General features: G+C 54.7%; 1 pseudogene; it reads right to left on the reverse strand.

Moving 5' to 3' along the window:
• Nucleotides 1-738: 738 nt before the first annotated feature.
• LOC119100001 (delta-aminolevulinic acid dehydratase-like) lies at nucleotides 739-7176 on the reverse strand (annotated as a pseudogene).
• Nucleotides 7177-7387: the final 211 nt, after the last annotated feature.

Raw genomic sequence — 7387 nt, forward strand, 5'->3', positions numbered from 1 at the left:
GCGGATTTCAGCACGCCAACAGCTGCATGGCGGCTGTTGGCCGCCATGCAGCCAACAGGCGTCCATGTCCAAAGTCCAGAAAAAATACTTAACTCCGTTCAACTTCCATGGAAGCCAGGGACAGCCTACGCGTAACATTCCTTCTTGAAGATAGATCCTCTCAAAAAGCATGCGCTTAAGGAACCGGCATCTGCGCCGCTTACACTGTCCGGCTACATCCTTAAGGAACCGGCATCTGCGCCGTTTACACTGTCCGGCTACATCCCAGAAATAGAACTAGCGCAACGAGCAGGTTCAAAAATGTTTCGCCGTCAGTATTTCTGCCCATTCAGCTCAGAAGTGGACGGACTCAGGGGTGTGGCAAAAATAGCTCGCACCAACTACTCACCGCGAGTTTGGGGATGAGCACTTACTTGATGCACCAGGTGGTATTCATTACCACGGAAAAGCGCATCTACCCTGCGATGCGCAAGGCTAAAGCTCATAAGCAAACGAAGACGAATAGACTAAAGCAATCATGAATAGCAAGGATGTGCAGCGTTTTTTTAGACGTCTTCTCGCAGCAATGCACCTGAATACAGATATGAAGTGCAGCCATGGTGCCATCACGGCTGTACTACGCGTGCGTCTTTGGCTAGAGCTGTTCTTTTAGTGGCTGTGATTGCGAAGCTTGGCGAAGTCAGATGGTCGCCCCGCAAAAAGTGGAGGCGAACGACACAGATCTCCCTTTTTCAACAGCAACAGCAACAGCAACGGCGCGTGCATGCTTGTAAATGCATGGCATTACACACGCGCACTACACCAATAATTTTCATCCATTCGCATGATGAACAACCAAACAAAGAGAGCAAGTACTTTGAGCCTAGTTATCACAGCTGGTTTTTTTTTAAGATTTGACCTGCGCGGTCCTTTTGTTTCAACCGGCAACAATCCACACGCCTCTGATTGGACCAGTCTCGTGAGCATCACTCTCAGGGCATTAATAGCGGATCTCGCAATCGTTATGAAATTGTTAAGCTTGAAATTAATCGGCACAATACAAATATGAAATTATGACGTGCATTGTTCATGGATCGGTTTATCTACAAGAATGCCAAAGGCTATACCCCACAACAAAGTGTGATTAAGTTCAATTTAATGCCGAATTCAAGGGGTGTGAGCGCACCAGGCGCGTTCCCGCTCCAGTTTCACCATCCGATAATAAGCCTCTCAAAATTAGTTCTGCATATTGGCGTAATAGCCCCAGGGGCCTCGGGCAAAACCACCAAAGCCTCTGCTTGCCATCCAGAAAAAGTGCACGAATTATACGTATCCTGCTCACACACTCCGTGTCCACTACGACGGTACAAAAAACAAAACAAACAATATTACGGCCGTGGCGCCACGCACTGGGCACGAACGGTCGAAAGAAACGCCGCGTGCAAACAAAATCAAACTGGGATCGTCGTAAATATGACGTCAATGGCTACTGCATAAATCTTAACATAAATAGTTCAGATCTTGCCTTTGTTTGCTACCTGTGGCTTTTTCACAGTCAAGCATATGCGAAGAAACAGTATGACAGCGACTGGCAGTGCCCAGTTTACGCGGTAATCCAAAATCCGACTGATCACCATGATCCTAATGTCGTCCTCTCCCATGCTCGGGCAGTGGCCTTGGATTGGTCCAACTGTCAGGCACCGGATGACGTCATTTAGTCCCGCCCCTTCAGCCAGCCGAGCACCTTCGGTGTGTAGTAGGAGATGATGACGTCAGCACCTGGACAGATCGCGAGAAAACATGAGGCGGTTAAGACAGACAATGAAGTGACATGAGCTTGAACGTGAATATCTCGACCATAACCCGACACATTTCGGTAACTGTCGTTTAGACAACGTGACACTCTTATGCACATAACATCGGCAAACACATGCGTTACGAAGGACTTGCCACTGAAGATGCTAGAACAGCAGGCATAGTGACATCAAATACGACAGCTGCAGTGTACTAAAATGTTCCTCCATACCAGCTCCCTAATATTTTGGTTGCCAGAGCGTACAATAAAAAGACACTCAAGTGCTAACGCGTCAAAAAATCTCCTTGTCCGTGTCAGCTACGGACGGAAGCTACGAACGAAAATAAAAACGAGAAAGGCGCGTTGATCGTAAAAGTCACGGAGGAGTCTGTAAGTTGTTAGCCTCCAACTTAGAGGACATCGCAGCCCCGGCGCCCGCCACGTGCCGCATCAGACCCGAGGCGGTCTCCCCGGCGGCGCGGGCGTCTGCGGTGGCCCTTCGCCGGCCTCACCTGCGCGCCGCATCGACATCAGCGACTCCATCAGCACCACCTTCAGGTCGACGGCGCCCTGGCTGGCCGCGTGGTGCAGCATGGCATACTCCCCGGACACCTGAGTGCGCGGGCGGAGCGGGGTCAGGAGAGCGGGCCAGCCGGGGCGAGAGACGGCAGCGCGGGGGCTAGGAGACGGCGGCAAGGGGGTCAGGTGACGGCGGCAAGGGGACTAAGAGACGGCGGCAAGGGGGTCAGGAGATGGCGGAGCTGACCGGCCGACAGTACAGGGGTTAGGAGACAGCGGCGCGGGCGTTAGGAGACGGCGGCGAGGGGGTCACGTAACGGCGGCAAGGGGGTTAGGAGGCGGCGGCGCATGGGTCAGGAGACGGCGGAGCTGGCTGGCCGGCGGTACAAGGGTTAGGAGACGGCGGCGCATGAGTCAAGAGACAGCGGGGCGGACCGGGCGGCGGCGCAGGAATCAGGAGATGGCGGCATGGGGGTCAGGTGACGGCGGCGCGGGGGCCAGGAGACGATGGCGCGGTGGTCAGGAAATGGTGGCGAGGGTGTCAGGAGACGGCGGTGAGAGGCGGGAGGCGGCAGCGCGGGAGTCAGAAGACGGCGGCGAAGGCCAGACGGGTCCGACCACACACGGCGCGAACGAAACCACGCCATTCCACGCCCGTAGAAGCATGTCACACAAGCGACAGCTGAGATCGCCACGAGCAAATCGTCACACCCTAGCGCTGCGATCAACAACAGACACAACCGGGTGAAGACCGGGGACAAATCTTTGGTGCCAGTCTGCAGCAGTGCCCTCTGTGGTGAGTCCACCAGCGACACAACAGCTCGTCGTGCCCGCAGGAGCTGTATTGTCCCGACGCTAGTGTTCGATTAGCTTCGCCCACCATCATCACCTGATATATGAAGAGAGGGTACTGCGAAACTGGTCCTTGGTCTGGCGCACGATGTCCAGGTAGGCCATGCCCGGCTTCACCATCAGCATGTCAGCGCCCTCGGCCACGTCACGCGCCTGACGACAGGTTAAGACAGGTCAGACGCACAGGTCAGGTACAGACAGGTCAGACGTACGCACCGGCTGCGGCAGCCCCAGTACGGCGTCAGCGGCATGGTGAAGCAGAGTACCAAATAGCTCCCACTTCTGATTAATTTGGGACATTTCCTCTAGTGACAGCCGTTAACGTTGATCTACAGAAACCGGCCAACTCACTAAAATGCATGCACGCGAAACTTTGCATTAAATGCTCTTATTGAGCAGTATCGCAAACCCTCAGGAATGATAGTCACGAGGGAGCAAAGGTAGACACCCGAGCCCACAGCACAGCCTGGGTGCTCCGGGTGCGCGTTTCCATGGAGACCCACCCATCTGGCCACGCCAACACTGAGGTCCCCTGCCCGGTACGCCACCGCCTCAGGTCTGACCCTCGAGGGACAGACCCCCGCCCCCGCCCCGTCCGGCGCCGGCGGGAGACTGACCCACGGCCCGCTGGGCCAGGCCGTTGCTGCCCGGCGGCAGCTGGTAGTGGCGCCGGTCCCCCGAACGCCGGGCCAGACCGCGCCGCGTCCCGGAACGGGCCGTAGAAGCCGCTGGCGAACTTGGCGGCGTACGAGAGCACCGAGCAGCGCGAGGCCAGGCCGGCGGCGGCCAGCGCTGACTTGATGGCCGCCACTCGGCCGTCCATCATGTCGGACGGCGCCACCACGTCGGCGCCTGGGGCACGGTGACGTCATCCAACACACGTCAGCGCCTGGGGCACGGTGGACGTCCATCTTGACACCCACGTCAACATTGCCACGCCAGCGTCACAGGCACTTAAGTGGCTTCATCTTATGGAGGCCCGCCGTATCACAGAATAGGCACAGACGTTTAGCCCAGGCATGCATGCTTACTACTCGTAGACCGCAAGAAACCGTGTCGATCTCATTGGCGACCAAGTATCACCTAAGGCTGCCAAGACAACATGACAGTGTCTCCACATGGCGTGTATATGATCGTGCGGAGCGGTGTAAGGGAGGCCCTTGCTCACCAGCGCGCGCGTAGAATAGAGCCCCTCCGCCAGGCGACGAGCGATACCTCGGAGGGTTTGTTGATGGTCTGGTCCTCGTTCAGGATACAACAGTGGCCATGAGACGTGTGCGGACACAGACACACCTGATGGCGGGGGTCAGGGCAGCTCGCGTTAACTACGGCACACTTGGTGGTGGGGTCAGGTTAACTACGGATGGATCTGGCGGTGGCGTCAGGTCAACTACGGGCAGTGGGATCAGGTTGACTACAGACAGACCCGGCGGTAGTCAGGTTAACTACGGATGGACCTGGCGGTGGGAATCAGGTTAATTACGGACGGATCTGGCGGTGGGATGAGGTTTACTACGGACAGACCTGGCGGTGGAGTCAGGTTCACTATGGACAGATCCGGCAGTGGGGTTAGGTTAACTACGGGCAGACCTGACGGAGGGATCAGGTCCACTATGGACAGACCTGGTGGTGGAGTCAGGTTCACTACGGACAGATCCGGCAGTGGCGTTAACTACGGGCAGATCTGACAGTGGGATCAGGTTAAGGAGGGGCAGACCCTGGCTGGTGGGGTCGGGGCAGCTGATCAATACATCTGGTGGCGGAGACAGGCTGTTTTGACAGACACACCTGGCGGTGGAGTCAGGTCGGCCGACGAATACACCAGTCATTGAGTACATGCTAGCGTGGGACTCGGACCCGCCCCTCAAGGTCAGAATGCTATTTTAGGGACCGGAAGTTGCCGAGAGCAGCGTACATATATACCAACTAAAGACACATCAGCAGACATCGAAAATTTTAAAAAAAAACATCATGACAGCATGCAAGGTTTCAGTTATGCAACTGTATGCCATATCGAGAACAAAATCAGATTTCCGAAACGAATCACCCGAATAAAAATAGATAAATATAGTGCATGGAAACTACACAATTGCCGCAAAGTACCAGCCCATGCTATTATATTTTTATGCATGATGTGTCATCTGTAAAACAAAATTGGGGTATTTCAGGTACAAATATCCGAATTTTCGCCATTTGGATTCGTCAGAGATTAAGAATATCCCACTAATAACCAGGAATAATAAGCAAACAGAATGTATCTTTGGCTTCTCATCGGTGACAACCTCCCAAAAGGAGCGCAGAATCATTAGCTGGGTTGAAAATATAAGACTGTGCCACATGTGCGACGAGCTGGATTTATTTCAAAACGACAAAGATGAATTTCATCTAGTCCAAACTTTTGGGAACAGGCTACTTAAGGTCTCCATGTCTTGAAAGTACACATCATTTTGACTTTGCATCCCACTTCACTCCAGTGCACACGCCACATCACTATGGCCAGTGAGGTGCCACACGTCAGCGCAGGGCGGCGGCGCCGGCCGCCGGGGCGTCACTGACGGCTCATCGGGCCGCGCGCGCCAGGAACCGGCGCGAGGCGGCCGGCGCACCACACCGCCCGCCGACACAGCCGAGTGGCTCCATGCTGAGAGCGCCGATCTTCCGCACAGAGCTGAGTTACACAATGAAGGTGTCTGGCGAGGACAATGCCACGAAAAGGAAAAGCGGTTCCCCGAAAGGCCAAGAACGGCCAGTTTCAAACAATCGACCAGCCTTATATAATGGATCAATCATTGCTAACGATAGACCGCACAAGTAAGCCTGTGGGAAGACTGTCGGGCGGCGGGCGGTGCAGCGAGTGGGCGGGCTCGGCAACGACGGCGTTGCCACTCACATCAGCAGGCGACCAGCAGCGACGGACAAGCACGCCTTGATGCACCCTGATGGCCTTGGCCACGGCGTTTTCCGGTGTGTCGGCTCCCGACCGCGCCCGTCCTGGAACGCCACCCAATCACGTGACCCTCTGAATATGGCACGGTGCCGGGTTCGGCGCAGGGTCAGCAGCGGGGGTCAGCAGCCGACCTCGAATGTAGCGACATTCTCGGTAAAAAAACCCACCTCCTGGCTCTCAAGAGACACCCCGCCATACTGGTCTGGCCGGCCTGCAGTCCGTTTCTGGACACACCCGTCAGCTTGTGCCAAGCCGCAATGGCACGACCATGTTCGATACATATCACAGCTGACAACCCATGCCCCCCGCCCCCCCATTGCATAACATTGGAGGTGCTAACTGCAAGGTGCCATGTACTGCAGCGTAAGGCCCGTCGAATTCCGTAGGTTGGAACACAGGGCTAGTGCAGCAATAACGTGATGACGTCGGGTTCCAGCAATACGTCACCGACGAAAAACTTCGATCACATCACCCCCAATCCAACTCAACACTGGAGATGACGACGGGTTCGTGTTCCAAGACGCCCACCTTCTCGCCTCCGGGGACTCCGAACAGGAGGACAGACGACAGACCATCTGCGACGAGAGGTTTTAGAACTTCCGCGAGCTTGTTGACTCCATAGCGAGCGACTCCGGGCATGCTCGCCACCGGTTCGACGGCATTATCGTCATCCCTGTGGTCAGCATCAATTCCAATCATGGAATGGCAGAGCTCATCACTGACATTCATGACAACACTGGGATTTGGGGGGACGCTATCCATTTACATGAAACTGGCTCTGAATTTCATGATTATGTCTTTGCTGCATCATGCAATGGAAAGTTTGACAGCATGTAACAATTTCACAATGTGTACCAAACCATGGGCAAAGTAAGGCAAATCACACACCAGGACAGACTGTGGACTTTGATGTGTTACCATTCAAAGTTAAATGAAACCTTTTTCACTTTAAATGTACTTACACAATGAATAGGGGTACATGGAGGTTCTCAGAATGGATTGAAGCTCCTATCTGATGCCAGCTCCTGGCCACAGGATGATGATATCCACTATGAAGAATGTGACTGGCTGGAGTTGGATCCATGATGTCTTTTCCCTCTGCAAAACACACTTTCATATTCAGTGGATGCATGAGAGTGATGTTGCCAATGGGGCTGGGGATCAGCATCTGGAGACTGGTGTAGGCCCCCCCCCCTCCCTGAGAAAACAATAACAATTTGCATATTGATGCAAGCTTCAGATGACATACTGTCATTAGTCCCCATGACTGCCCCACAATCTACAAAACATGGCAG

Source organism: Pollicipes pollicipes, unplaced genomic scaffold (genome assembly GCF_011947565.3).
Source record: "Pollicipes pollicipes isolate AB1234 unplaced genomic scaffold, Ppol_2.1 Scaffold_4881;HRSCAF=5763_pilon_pilon_pilon, whole genome shotgun sequence".
In the NCBI taxonomy this organism is placed as follows: Eukaryota; Metazoa; Arthropoda; class Thecostraca; order Pollicipedomorpha; family Pollicipedidae; genus Pollicipes; species Pollicipes pollicipes.